Source organism: Pteropus medius, unplaced genomic scaffold, assembly GCF_902729225.1.
Source record: "Pteropus medius unplaced genomic scaffold, Ma_sr-lr_union100, whole genome shotgun sequence".
NCBI lineage: Eukaryota > Metazoa > Chordata > Mammalia > Chiroptera > Pteropodidae > Pteropus > Pteropus medius.
In genome coordinates this window covers 11916140-11932029 of record NW_024351729.1, presented here as the reverse complement: position 1 = coordinate 11932029, position 15890 = coordinate 11916140, and the positions used below count along the sequence as shown (strand labels likewise).

The 15890-nt window shown below is 39.4% G+C and overlaps 1 long non-coding RNA gene across 2 annotated transcripts in view; it reads left to right on the top strand.

The window, feature by feature from the left end:
• Positions 1–15890, top strand: part of LOC120587562 (uncharacterized) — a 64265-nt gene that overhangs the window by 40819 nt on the left and 7556 nt on the right. Inside the window, exons 6-8 of one of the 2 annotated variants that reach the window (XR_005649008.1) lie at positions 1900–2121; positions 3427–3493; positions 4379–4565. This is a non-coding gene — a long non-coding RNA (uncharacterized LOC120587562). Of the gene's footprint in view, positions 1–1899; positions 2122–3426; positions 3494–4378; positions 4566–15890 lie in introns of those variants that run through there. The other variant, XR_005649009.1, reaches the window with a different exon arrangement.

Below are 15890 nucleotides of genomic sequence, written 5' to 3'. Positions count from 1 at the left end.
CTTGAACAGGGTTTGTAATTTGTGGAAGAAAACCGGATCTCTGTAGCCCCCTTCTTCCCCCTTTTGTCTTTCAACTCTCTCATCGCACCCTCGCTCTTATCCGTAAACTATTATTACTCATGCCCTTTTTTTTGGAGGGGTGGGGATGTGGGACAGAAATGAATGTCCAAGTGCAGCAGAAAAAAAACCTGAGACATTAGTGTCGTCAAGAGGGGAGCCTGTCCTCGGGTCACTTTGAAAGGCAAAGCTGATGCTGGTTCTGTACTCAGCGATTTGACATTTGTGTCATCTCCAGAAAACTCAGCACTTTATACTTTCAACCGAGAAATTCATAGGCCTTATGAGGCTGCTTTTAATCATTATACAGCCCAGTGGTGAGACCAGGAGGTGGTAAATGACACTATTCTCCTCTGACAGAAGCACAAACTGGGGCTTGGATCCATTGAGAACTGCCCAAGGACACATAGCAGGGAGTGTGTAATTGGACAAAGCAACCCAGAGCAACAGCTCTCCAATTTAGCATTTATCTACCAGGCTGTACTACTTCAGTTTAGTTTAGGAGGCAATGTTTTTAGTAGCTTGTGATTGTTCTTTTGTATCCTGTGGGGAGTGGGTAAAACTTAGAACCCTAATTACATCCAGACAGCACCGGTGAAGATTTCCAGACAAATGGGATCGCCTCTGCCCCAGGCCTACTTCCCAAGGTGAACGAAGGCTGATCTCCGTCTATCCTGCAAGTCTTTCTCCTTCCCAGTGGTCGGGGCAGGATAGGCACATGACCCGAAATTCTAGCCACTGAGACAGGGGGTGAAGAATTATGGGAAGGAGTCCTTGTTGTCTCATACTTCCTTTCTTCTTGCCTTTGGACCTTGTCACATGAGGATTTGATGGGTAGAATTGTGGATCTAAGAGAAGTAAAAAGAAGCCAAATACATGACAACCAATACAGTTAGGATATTTTCATGGTTATGCACACTGACTTTAACAAATTGTGTGGTTTCAAGTTTATCTTTCAGTGGCTGCATTGGAGAATTATTTGTGATGGATACCAACCTTCCTTTGAAAGGAAGCAAATGCTTCTTCAGGTTGCTAGGAGTCAAACCTTGGTTGGGTTTTTACACTTACCTTTTTTTTTTTTTTAATCCAGATGGGAGGATCATGGCATAGCCAGGAACTAACATCAGGCCATCTTCTTGGCTGTGGCACATGGATGCTCCAGCACCAGCCTCATTCATTCTTCATGAGCCCTAGCTAATTATGTCCCCTTGTCTTTCACCCAGGCCTAAGCCAGCCTCTTATTCTGTAGCCATATTTGAGCCTTAACAGGGCAATAACCAACAGCCCAACCTGCTTTGCTGTAATGGCTTTCAAATTCTGTTTTGACCTCACTGAATTCCCTTTTATAAAATAATTACAACCTATATGGGCTATAATTACAATTGCAGTCCATATCATTGAGCAGTGTTAGATTGAGAACAAATACGGCTTATTATGAAACAGACAGGAATCTCAAATACCCTCATCTTTGATCTTGGTTTGATAAACCATTCGGGCAAAAGAAATGCTTGTTTAGGATTAAATAGAGTCTCCAACTATGAGACAGAGGAAGATCCCTTTTCAGTTGTTGAGAAAACAGAGTTTAAAAAGGGCAAATCTAGCTCTTGACAATCAACTATTGTTGATGCTTGACAAATGCTCAGAAACTATTTAGTATGAGACTTGTATACAAATTGAAATAATGCAGTATGAGTGTGCCTTCCTTTACACATTCCTAAGTGAAATTTTTGTAAATCAAATCCCATTTTATATGTTCACCAAGTGATTCCACATTTAAAAGAATCCTTTTTTAAAACTGGGTAATCGATGTGTATGAAAATATTGAATTTTCTGTTAATTTAGGTTTTGGATTTTAGACGTGATATCCTCTCATCCCAAGGGAAGGCAGAGACAGCAGCATTGCCCAGAAGCTGCTCATTTAGGGCCCCCGCTTACGATGAGGACAGTGGACTTTGTACTATCTTTCTGTGATGGCAGTATTAGAAGATGTAACCAAAGCACATCATCTTGGCTTGAACACAATTAGAGTAAAACGTGAATACAAGTCGAATAGGAATTCACATGGTAAGAGACATTTCTTCTGCAATGAAACAACTTCGGAAAAACTTATGTGAGAAGAAAGGGTCTTGGGGCTTGGGAATTGGGTGGGATGAGCATAGAATTCACGTCCCTCGCACGAATTCCTACTGTGGTGATCACTGTTGTATGTGCACCGGATCCAGCCCAGGGCCAGGGTGCTGGCATCTCAGAATCCTTAGCCCTTGTCCCCTTGAACACAAACGCCTCCACAGACAGTCAGCTTCTAGAAGCTGCATGCAACTCCCAGCACAGTGTGAGGACTTTGTAAATGTCAGAGAAAAACAATAAACAGATTTTCCCAAAGCAAACTGTTTCCCCCTTTTTCTAAATGAGTGCAAATGTGTTTGTGTGAGAAACTAACAAGTTTGTAAGGACTTTGGAGTTGGAGAAAAGGAGCATAAAATTGGTTTCTGGACACAAAGAACCCTTTAGAAAGTGGTAAACTTTTAAAGCCACTCCCAAGAAAGACAAAGATTTTGTATGTTCAATGAGACCCTTGGAATAACAATCGTCTGTGTTTTCACTGCCCAGGAGTATAAGGGAGCGAACAAACCAATTTACATTTCCCTTAGCAGTAGCTTGTTTGTTGTTATTTTCTTTAAGAGTATCAGGGTCGGTTGGTGCAAATGGAATTTAAATATGTAAAGAGGCAGTCAGACTAAAGTAAATGAGGTTTTGAATAACTTCTGTAATATTTATAATCTTGTACACTCTGAATTCCCTTCATTTCTTACTCATCCAAACAAACCCAAATGAGTTTTTAGCCCATGAGTTTTCACTAAATTCAACCAGTAAGTGGACACACACACACACACACACACACACCTGCAATATGAAAATGTTCTGACCTAAGAAGTTTTGATGGTTGCAAGAAGATGTATTTGGAAACCGTTAGAGTTCCTCCTGGTAGAAGCCCACATCCACCGGAGTCATTCTGGAGTCAAACACGAGGGTCTGGTCATCAGTACATGTGAGAAAGAAAGGGGATTAGTGAGTAATCACATTGAGGGGAAAACCGAGAGGAAGGCTCTGGGGAGCAGGAGGAAATCTGCTCGGGCAGGAACACGTTCTCTCGTAATCCACTGCCCCAGAGTGGGGCTGGAAAATGTCAGGGGCCTCCAGAACACACACAATTAACTCCTGGAAAGAAATCAGCACACCTGCCTCCTCCTTGGTGCACAGGCTCTTCTTCCAAGGACAGTGTGTCTCCTGGCTGGGGCCTCTTCTGGCCTCAGAGCTCAAGGTGTACATGCTGATACTGGAACTTCACCTATGTCTTATGCTTTTCAGATGGTGAAGTGCTTTTGCCTACAATGATCTCATATGACTCTCCCAATAGACCTGGGAAGGATGCAAAGTGAGTATTATGATCTCTATTGTACAGGTTAAAACCAAAAAATAGAAAAAGGTTGCATGAAGATGTACCAACTCAGATGGCTGGTAGGGGTAGGGGCAGAAGCAAGATCCAGGGGTTCTGACTTAAGCTGCATTGCCATGGTGCTAGCTGCAGACCTTCAGTTTTATTAAAGACTTAAGCACGTATTGTCTCTAGCATTCCTTCTATGTCAGGCAAGTTTAGAGCTTTTCAAATTCCTTAATAATTCCCTACCCATCTTTGCTTTGATGAGTTAGAGGTAAGCGGACAAAACAAGAAAGTAGGCTGTGTTTGATTGTCCTGATTCCTCCCATTTCTTTGTTCATCTTTTTCAGGTAGTGTTAGCTTCCCCCACCCCTATGAGGAATACGGCGAGATCATTAAAAGTCTTGAAGGAAAACCTGTTTTAACTATTAACCCAACAAGCATTGTGAGGCAAGCACGGCTGCTGGGTGCTGGGGATACAGAAATGAAAGGCAGGACTCTTGTGCCAATGAAGCCCTCTTGTGATGGGAGAAGCAAAGATCAACACAGAGAGTGAGAATTGCAAAGACAGAGATGGGAGAAGTCTGTGCAGAGCACCTGGGGTAGGCGTAGGTCCCGCCCTCCTCCTTCCCTGACCTTTAGGCTTCCTCTCTCTGAGGAGAGTACTAGACAGCAGGTTCTGGAGGCCTGTTCCCTGGGGTCCAGTCTTGTGCCTTGTGGGGACAGTCTCCTTCCTGGTCCAGGGGTCGGGCTCCATATAGAGCCTCGATTCCCTTCTAATATTCCCAGGAGCTATAGAACTTCTGGCCACTTATTAGTTGACCTATTAAAGCAAGCTCACCTCCCAAGGACTAATCTTGATTTTTTTTTTTTTTTTGGAAGGTGAAGTCTAAATCCATATAGAGGGGAAGAGAACAACATCTACCCAAATAATTAGCAAGACCTTTAAATCAATGAATCCCAATTATCATAATGAGCAACTTTTGTTTTTTCTGTTCTATATGAAGAGACTAGATACATCTCAAGAAAACCTTATGCTAGCTTTTAATGCCTACTCCTTATATTTCAATGAGAGCTTCTGGCTTTATTTAAATTCAACAGTTCCCCTTTCCTGAGGAGGGTATACCCAAACTCTAAATGGCACAGATGCAGTGGCAGCCTGAGATGCAGGCTAGCTTGTCAGGACTGGCTACGTAATTTACAAGCCCCTTTTATAAAATGAAAATGCATTAAAAATTTCAAGATGGCAATAGCAGATCATTAAACGAAGCGTGGGACCTTTCTGAATGTGGAGCCCTATAAGGACACACGGTCCCTCTCCAGCTCTGCTGGACGTCTCCAGGCAGTTTGTATCCCAGTGCAAAGAACATGACCATAACAACAAACACTGTGCAAGTGACCAGCCTGAGTTGATGAGACTCTAACCCAATGGAGCTAATGATACAGAGTAGTGCTAACCCAGTAACTGGGCCAGAATATGTTGGCTTAAAAGACATCAGGACTCCTCCAGGAGTCCTTGGATTAACAGCCTCTGAGGACAATTCCTGGCTGTTAGGTAGGACCTCAGCTTTCTAAAACTCATTCTGGCCACAGCCCAAATTTGCCCAGTGGATTCTCTATTACCATAGATACACACAGACTGCCTCCCATGCCTGCATGCTCTCCGCCTGTCCAGCACAGGTGCTTCATGGAAAGGTAACCTGGAGACCTGGGCAGGTGACTCTGGTGCTTCTCGATCAGCTCCAAGGCCAAGTGGCCCAGGAGGAATGTATGTCACGTCCTCTAATCTTTTGGCTATTTAGTTCCACAGAGATCTTCCTGGCTGTGTATACTGAGCTCTTAAAATGTGCTCAATAGTGCTAGGGAGATGGGATCGGATGGCCTTACCTGCCAGATTAAGCAGACCATTGATGAAGAAGATGGAACTGGGGTGCTCGGTTGGGCTGTGCTTGAGCGATGTGGAGTGAAAGGGGAGGACAGTGGTCTATGGTCTCAAAGTAAATTCGCATTTTAATTACTGGGATTAAATACAGGCAAAGGCAATCAGGTGGTAATTTAATTTTCTTTTGTTTCCATTATTGTAAAATGAATGTTATTGTATCTATAACGCTCCATATACCATGAGCTTTAGGCATCAAAGTCAGAGGGTTCCTTTTTACCTCTGCAAATGAAAACTACATTTTAAACTTGAAGGGAGAATAAAGTAAATTTCTCTTTAATGACAGTTCTTTTTACAACAGTCAAATAGCATTATCAGATATAGCTGTTTTCAAAGCTTAATTTTGGCTACACTCTTCTTCCCACGATAAATAAGACTCTTTCTTTTATAAGCTTGGTTTTCAGTCTGCGAAAAGTGGTAATTCTGCTACAGTTTTTCTTTGACCTGATATTCCATCTTTCTACTTTGCAGCATCCTCCCAGTAAGTTGCTGACTCCTTATTAGTCTAAGAAGTCTCCTTGAGGAAGTGGGGAGAAGTTCCACCTCAGGGGACTCGAGTAGAAATTGATTTAATTGTCACAAGGCTCTCACACTGAAAACTTTGGGGAGTAGGGGGAGGAGACCCTTTTACGTGATCATTTGCAGCTCTGTGCTACTACGGAGTGCAAAAAAATTTTTTTTTATATATTCAAGAAACTGCCAGCCCTGATGGTTTGTAAAGGTCAGGAAACATCCTGTGGGATTCCTTCTTTCTTTCTTTCTTTTTTTTTTACACTGGAGCTTCTTATCTAGCTTTAAAAAATTGTTCTAGATTAATGGCCAGAGGTTAATGTGATATGTTAACCAAAACAGAGCTATCAAGAACTGTCACACACGCTCTCCTGCCATCCAGGCTAGTCTGAAGCCATGTGTGGCATGACCAGCTGAGCTTCTTGTTGGCACTTGTCGAGAATAAAGACTTCTGTTACTGACTGTTTTCCTCTGAAGATCTGGAAAAATATTTTTAAGTTGACCATCCTACCAAGCTTCTCTTTATGTTGAAACAAAATATTCACCAATCTTGCTGAAAGAATATTTTTCAATCTGTTTCAACTCTTTCTCAAACCAATTAAAAAAAAAAGAACTAAATCTGCAAGATGGATCTAATTTAATGCTTTATGATTATAAAGGGCCTAAACCTGTAGTCACAGCCGACACTACTCCAGGACAGAGGGACCATTCAGTGGAAATATGGAGCGTGAACAATTTCAGGATTAGACATCAAAACATTTGCATTGATGCTTCTCAATTGCCAATTACAGCTGCTTGTACAACTCAGTTACCAAAAGCATTGTGGTGTGCCTTGATGAATAAACACTTATGACTAATTGGAAAATGTATTTCTAGAGTACCATATTGCAGTCCTACATAGCTCCTTTATTATTGAGTTCTGGCATCGTGCCCATCAAGTGGAGCCCACTTCCCTTTGAATAGGCTTAGATGTGATAGGCTAATGCTTTCCCTCGTTCACCTGCTTCAGCAACACAGCTGACTATTCAACCATTTTTCCTACCCTTTACTGCCTTCTGTGCTTTTTTGTTTGTTTGTTTTTTGGTTCTTACCATTCGAAAAATCTGGCTCTGAGAAGCTTCAAAATTATCAGTTCTCTGAAAATATGCCTTCAAAGCTCACTTTGCATCCAGTTTATAAAAATGTTTCTCTTAAGCACACTGAGGAATAGTAGGGGATAAAGGGCAATGTAATCTCAAGCAGTTTTCTCATTTGTTTATATTAAAGTGATCATTTAAGCAAATTAAAGTTAATGCAAATATATGCACGTGTGTACACACATGTACACAACATATAAGGATACATGTCAAAGTTAATGACTGATTCTAGATATTGTGATTAAAGTAATTTTTCTATATTCTCTCGTTTTTATCTTAATCATATATCACTAATATAGTCAGAAATTTACATATAAAATGACATAAAATACTGTTTGCTTTACATGAATCATTTATTTTAAATAAAGGCATTATCAAGGAAATCAGGACAGTTAATATGACTTTTTATTTTGGTGAGGACGAGTGAAGAGAAGTAGGAAAGAGAGGTCCATGATAAAATAAATTTTTATTTGTGTTTCTAGAATTGTCAGCTTTAGAGACTTTTCAGGGGTTGTCTATTTCAACCTCATCTTCAGGGCACAGACTGAGGTGGAGAGCGGAATGGTTGCCTCTCATTTCTCTCTCAATGCCTCCTTCTGTCTGCCAGCAAACTTGTACTTTCTCTCTAACAAAAGAAGCAAAAATGACCCCAGGGAAATAGAATTTTTCCTGCGATGGCTACATCTGAATCCAAAGATGTGGCAATATTGTGTGTTCTGAGAATTTACTATAAATTGCAAATTAAAGATGCAATTATGTATGCAACCATATATTTTAAATATATTTATATATAGATATAGATAGATGGTAAATGCTTGAAAATATAGGAGGTGAAAAGTACATGGCAGATTCTGAATATTTAAAACTTCATTTCTATTGAGGGAGTTAGAGAGAAGGCAGAGTAGGGAGGGAAGAGAAAGAAGACACACACACACACACACACACACACACAACAGTACAGAATAGTAATATACTGAAATTTTAATAAAGTTTGCCAAAGCACATTTTTTCATATGAGAGAAACAGTCATAATATAGATTTGGGCACCGAAACGACTAATTTTGCAAAACTCCAAAAGTCTATGCTACTCTCAAACAAATCTCGTGAGTCAGAATCCTTTGTTTACTTGGGAAATGTGAGGTTTTAACAGGAGGAGAAAGAGTTGTGTGAGTAAAAGTAATGTCAAAGTTTAACTTTATCAAAAAGAAATGTATAACTATGCCAGACAAAAACTTTTACTTAAGAGAATTAAAATTTTCCTTTTGTCTGAATCATTTACATTTTATAAATTAAAACAGAGGTCTTTGCCAATTTTCAGAATTGCATGCCTGGAGACAATAAATGCATTAGTTGCAGGAAAAATAAACGGAGTGAAATCTCTCTCAAAGGAGTAGAGCTAAGTTTCAACCAATGAGCACTGTTGTCACTTCAAGCATTTTTTCTCATTATCTATACCTACTCACTTCCTGGGGTTTCTAAAGTGACTCTAAGTCTGGACAGATGTGACATATATGTCTAAGAAATGGATTGAGATCCAATCCAGTGGTGAACTTTGGTCCAACATTTATTGAGCAGTAAATACATTTAAAACATTTTGATGAGTACTATGGGAAATATCAAAATGAGCAAAACACTGTTCCTTCCCTTAAAATGGCAAAAGTATGAAATAGTATAGACTATAACATGCTTTTATGACAGTTACTGCATCAGAAAATAATCCTAAGCAAGAGCGACTATGAAAAAATCATTTGCAGAAAGAAAAGTTATCATAATGAAAGATGAACATTTTTGATATATCTCTGGGAACAGGGGAGAGAGATCATCTTTATTGTGCACGTGCTCCATACTGTGAGGGGGACTTTTTATGCTCTATTTTTGCTGACTCCTGGCAATAACCCTGAAATGTGGGGCATATTAGCATTGTACCCACTTGACAGATGAGGAAGCTGAGTCTCAGAAGTGTAATGGCGATTTCAGAAGAAGAAACTAAGTTACATATTTTTGTGATTCTCTTATTTCCCCTCCCCTTTTAACCCCAAAACGAAAGGGGCACTTCCTTCTTCAGTCAGTGGAAGGTCTTCTGCATCACAGAACCTAGGAAATGGGGAGTGAGTGAGACAGCCTGAGACAGAACCTAGGAAATGGGGAGTGACTTGACTCTACAAAATAAAGAACCGATTCAGAGAGGAAAGAAGAGAGAAGACTAGAGAATCTGTGTGGGCTCAGACAAGGAAGAGTTCTGAGGAATTTGCTGTGAAGAAGAAAAAAAAAAAACCGCGTGATGGAAATATTGAAAGGGAAAGGAAGAAAGATAGATGGTCAACAGGTCTTGATGGTCATTATGAATATATTCTCCCCTCTACCTACTGAAGAGAGTGCACAGTGAAGATTGAACTGCGATTTTAATAAGTTTTAATGCAGGAATTATGTTTCTGGGATTGTGCCTTTGCACCCAGCTGGGGCCAGAAGGTGGTGGGGATTTACAATGATTCCTGTCACTTGCTAGACACATCGATGGTAAGTGACAGAAATAGGCTTTGAAACTTTTACAATAAGATAGAACTCTATGGAGGACACCTGAGGGGAGGTCTATACATCTTTTTCTGCCATATAGAACCCTCTTCTTGACAGGGCACAATAGCTATTCCCCACCTTAGAGCAGATGGAAGCAACACTGTATTTCACATACTTCCCCAGCACAAAAGATGGGGTTAAAACTGAGGCAAGGCAATTTCAAGAAGCAGATAAAAATATTTATTTCAATCATGCAAAATGACGGAGATGTCCCTCTCATGTCAGGATGTGAGAAGCGATGCCACTCTTTCCCCTAATGGACCTCACATTTTTCAAGGATTCATTTAGCAATATTAGGTTGGAAATCCATTTAGGTTTGAGTCAGTGGGACCACACAGATACAATTACGAATATCAGTTTTCATTATCGTATTTGCAGATTTAAGTGGCATATTTACATCCTGTCTGCATGGGAACTTGATAAACAGCTCCAGCAAATTGGATTGGAATGCCACCAAGGAACAGATCTTTCCATGGATGTCTACAGCCAGCATCGGCATCAGGGCCCAGCAGCACTCACTGGCCCTGTGTTCTTGCTGCCTTCTTTCAGCTGTTCTACTTGACAGCAAAGAATGCTGACAGCCCAGCTGAATTCCCTAAACTCTGATTTTCTATCAGACCAAAAGATGACAAATGAGGTTTTCACTCCCGTTGATGAGCACATCACGAAAATGACATAATGGTGTAATTTTTCGCCCAAAGACAAGGGAAAAATGTATTGGAAATCAGTTTCATGTTTTTGTTCTCTTTCCACCACAGTTGTCACTCAGAATTCTAAAGAGGAGCAGAAATGGATGCCGTTGTTGAATGGCTGCCTTGGTGTGTGTCCATGACAGGGTCACACTTGCCAATGCCCAGGACATGCTTTTTTTTTTTATTAAGAGGAGTTATCCCAAAAACATTTTAAAGGCTGTTAGCTGACATTCCTGAAATTGGATGTGACACCCCAAATGGCATCTCTTGGGGAGAAAGCTTGACATACACCCATCTAGAGAAATAACTTCTATTTATGCACTACCTAAAATAGTACTTGAGCAGTGCATGAGTTCTCTTCAGCCTTTGCAGTATTGCTCTTGACACACTTCTCTTACAGTGAGCCCAAATTTACCTAATTATTTACGTTGAAGTTATTGGCAAAATGAGCATCAAGGTGAATAGTTTGGTTTTGTTTTTTTAGATTTTAATATTGTAAAAGGTCTTCCTTTGTCACCACTGAACCACTGCTCAGTCTGGGTCCACATTCACGTCCAGCCTGAAGGAATTAGGAATTACTAAAAAAAAAAAAGTGGGGGATTCTGGGTTTTCATTTCCAAATGTAGGACAGGATTCCCAGAGAACCAATGCTTCCACAGCCCAGTGCTAATCTAATACAAGGTCTATGACTTCAGTCAAAAAGTTTGCTGTTATATGAAAAGAGGCTCATCGTCACTAGCTATTAGGGAAATGCAAATCAAAACCACAATGAGATACCATCTCACACCTGTTGGAATAGCTATAATCAACAGGACAAGTAATAACATTTGTATACAATTACATTTGTTATTACTTGTCCTGTTGATTATAGCTATTCTAATGGGACAATAGCAAACCTGACTCAAGCAGAAACCTGAAAAAGCTCTTGTGCTTTTCTGCTCCTTCTCTTTACCCCTTGCCATCACCATGAGAATGTGACCTAGCCTGCTAGGCTAGCCTGCTGCAGGAATGTGAGAGACACACAGAGAAGGGTCAAGGTGCCAGGCCAACAACAAGCATACCTACAGCTTAGTTCATGTGGTTAAGTCCCCAGCTGACTGCCTGCTGATATCTGAACACCAGCTCTATCTTACCCACCCCTAGACTGAATCATCAGCCTACAGACACAGGAGCTGGAAACACTTACCATTGTACCAAGTTTTGTGGTTGTTAGTACTTAGCATTTTTTTGTAGCAATGAATTCCTGACCTTCACCATATCTCAGTATTTGTTTTGGCACAAGTGATATATATATTTAAAAAACATGTTTTATGGAAAAGAATTCTATATAACAGAAAAAAAATTATAGCAGAAAAAGAGTTTAGAGACTATGCTTAACACTGGTTTTCGAATCTTTTTAAAGCAGGAAAAAAATAAAAGGAAATCATATCTGGACCCACAATATATAAAATGGGTTAAAAGGGATTAAAGTATATGCATGAGAAGGGTCAAGAACTGAGCCTCACTCCTACTTCTCACCCATCAGCCACCCAGAGGCACTTAAGCAGTATCGTAGGACTCTGTTGGCAGAGTTTGAAAACCACATCTTGTTTTACCCACAAGTTGGTCAAGGTGACAAGGCAAATCAGTGGCAGAGCTAGAACCAGAAACCAACAGTAGGACTCTGTTAGCAGAGTTTGAAAACCACATCTTGTTTTACCCACAAGTTGGTCAAGGTCACAAGGCAAATCAGTGGCAGATCTAGTCCCTTATGGGACTTGAGAGTTTTTAGAGGCTCAGAATAATGTTCACTGTGAATATTTCCTGGTGATCTACCTGTAGTAAATTTCTAACATCATTTCCCAGAGACTACAAACCTGGGACCCATCTTTTACGCCTTCTCAGACTCCATGGGTTGGACACAAAACACCTGTTCTGGACACTATCTAGTAAAAGGCAATAAACAAACAAGAAAAACCACCTTACTTTGATGGGAAATGATCTCAAAGTGTACAAACCATATACAGCGGCACTAATTTAATGTTATTGTTCTATTCTCCAATTGAAATTTTCCTTTCCTTCAATTAGCTTTTCTTTTGCTGTGTCCATAGCTCCTTAGTCAGTTCCTCTACATAATCCTTTTGCTTCTTTTTATTTTTCTGGCTTTTACACTTTCTCCTTGAAGCCTTGAACAAATTCTCTTGACTTTTTGTCCAGTTTCTCCAAAATATTTTTATGTCTCATCATGAAGCCTTTTTAGCCTCCCTGCTTCCAGTATTACTATAGTTCTAATTCACTCATTCTCTTGTCAATACAAATATTAACATATCTAAAATCCATGTTTAAAACTTTAATAATATTTCCATAGAAAACACTGTTATGGGCCCTAATCTACACAGAATATACCCTTTTAATCCTTTCCACCTTTCTTAAAGATCTATTAAGAATTCAAATTGGTTAATAATTTACAAAATGTCTTTTTTTTTTATCGTAGCTATCATATTAGACATTTCCTCCCACAGTATCTTATAGTTCTAGAATTAGAAGGTCAACATAGCCACATGGTCTGCAGTCACTGTTTTTTCTCTCTCTCTTTTTTTTTTTGAGGGGGGATATCAATTAAAGAGTCAAAACAGTAGATCCTGTTACCTTGATAATTTTCATGCATGCTGGACTTTTCTAGAAACATCTTCAGGGTGTTCTTCTATTTACTAAGCATATAGTAAAAGCCACAAAGGAAATAGTTTGCAGTTGATTGCCAATTCCATGGAGGCAAAAATTAGAAATTCTATAGAAGAGACCCTCTGAAAAAGTAGTTCTGAACCAATGACCAGAAGGTTTAAGATATTTTTCTCAGTCCTCTTGAATTATTTCAATACATCAAGTCAAGAGACCTTTGGAGAAGTCAGTACAGACTATATCTCATAGAGGTTCTGAAGAGACTTAAATTAGCAAGTGGTATGAGATTGAATTAAAATTAAGATTTTGTGAAAACCTGTTCTACATACTGATGTATTTGAGCATGGTCATTTCTTTCTTGACTTTAGATAAAGAAAGATGATGTCATTCATTCTATTCTTTCATATATTTCCTCATTTCTATTTTAAGTTTTCAGAAGATACACTCTTTAAGCAATAACCACTTATAACCACTTAGTCTATGTTTTTCACAATTTCACCAGACTATTTTTGGCACTCAATAAATGCTTGTTATTAACAATTATATAAATGTGTTCAACCAAAATGTTTGGGAGAACGTTTTGAGGAGGACAAAACCAATTTTGTACCATCTCTGACATTACCAGGGGATGGTGGTGGAGGGATAAGGTTGATTATGCTTAAGGGTACAAACTTGTAGAGTTAGTAAGCCATAGAGATCTAATGCACAGTATCATGAATATATTCAATAATACTGTACTATAATGATATAATGTAATCAATATTGCTTCGATGGCACTCATATTACAATATATAAATGTTTCAAAGTAACACACTGTATGCCTTAAATTTACAAATTATAACATGTAAAATTTTTCCAAGAAAAGAAAAAAGTCACCTTCCCAACCCCGAAGTGAGAATGTGTGTTTGGGAGTGGGTGTAAGATGTGGGAAGATATTTAGGCTTAAAGGCAGATTTGCTATAAAAATTCAAGTCTTCATCTGCATACAAAAAGGCTAAGAAACTGCCATCACAATCTAAAGACAGGTATTGCTGTTCTGCATTACTATTATTCATCATCACAATGCATCATCTTTTTGCTTATTCTTACTTTTATGGCCTAAAGAGAGACATGAATAGGGTATGAACACCTCCATTTCTTCCTCAATATAGAAGAATGAATATTTAAGCATCCACCATTACCCCCGCATGTCACTTTCCTGAACCTCTAAACGCTAGATGTTCTCAGTAATGTACTAGCTAGAAGTTTACTTTCTTAAAGGAAAAAAATTAAGAAGACTGCATACCAAATCTTCCAGGTGATTGCTCAAAATTTGAAAAAAATATATCAAAAAGAATATAAATATATTGTGCTGATGATATTAAGGTTAGCTGTATGATTGGCTTTAACAATGTCAGCAAATTAGGAAATCACATAAATTGCCCTAATTACAGTGATGTAATTAGTGATGCCAAAAGGCAACTTTTACTGCCTTTGAAGATAAACTCACCATTGCTTTGTCCTCTTTACTAACAGGAAGGCACCTTCACCAAAACCCATATGCCTTTTTCATTTTGCCCCCTGCCGTGTTGGAGCATTGACTTTCTCAGACACTTGGGAGGTCCTCGGAGAAGATAGTTATAAAGTCTCTCATAGGCTGCTCTACTCCCAGTTGCTCTGAGAAATAAGCTTCCAGAAGCAAAAGCTTGGCCCTCCGTCCTCCTTCTCTCTAAGAGAAGGGAACCATTTAAATATAAACGATAACACTTTTGACCCTCTCGGCACTCCCTCCCAAATCAGGATGATCACTCAGGAGCAGACAGTAATGTCAGATGCATTCTCATTTCCTAAAATATATTCACATATGCTTGATGATTCTTGGCTCTTCTGGGTCAGGGAAAAAGATTTTAATACCAACTATCGTTCAAGTTGCTGGTTAAAATACACACATTAACTAAAATGTACTCTAAATAAATATGTTTGAATAAATGAATTTCCAGTAAAATATTATCTAGTGATAAACCAGCCAGTGTAAATGGTTGTTAGCCTGGGGAGGGTTTCAAAGACCTCAAGTTGGAAATGAGGTGCAAAGGCAGGGAGAGATTTCCACTGGGGCAGGGGCGAGGTAAGGCACCCCAACATGGAGGAGAGTGGGCGAAATGACCCCACCCTGGCCCTGCCATTTGGAGTGTAATCAATCTTTTTGTTGTGACTGGGATAGGGGCAAACCGAAGCTCTTTGAGAAGGCATTTTTGTCCAGTTAGCACAGGCAAGCTGCTCCGTTTTGTATGATTTGTAAGGAGTTAATCTCATTTTTAATATAGGCACTTTATTATAGAAGAGCTTTGCTCCCAGGGGGTTTGTTAATTGAGGTGTCACTGGATTCCCAGTGGTTGTGAATCTTCATCCGTGGAGGATAGCTATGACCTTTTGGAGATAGCCAAAAGTCATTTAGAACCAAGCAGGGTGAGTCAAGTGGGAGATCCAGCTGGGGAATATAGTCTGAGGGCAAGACAAAGAGAGGACGTAAAACAAGAAGACAGATTCTTCTGCGAGGTCCAGAAATGGGTGCTGAAAGCAGCTGGAGAGAAGCTGACATGTTTGGAGCAACATCGTTAGAGTAAATTTATTACCTTCCAAAATGACTCCTCAGAAAGGAGATTGCATTTAAATGTCGGCGTTTGGGTACGTTGATATTAAGACTAAAGTCACAGTGTTATGAAATTTAACATGCAATTCATACTACTGATATATGTTTTGAGCACTTTATTTTTTTTTCCAATAACATAGGAATCTTTTAATTACACTCCAAAAGATCTATTTTGTACTACTATTATATTCCAAGTACTATGCCAGGCAGAGCATAAGCTTCTGGACAGTGTGCAAACATAGTTAGTTTATACAAG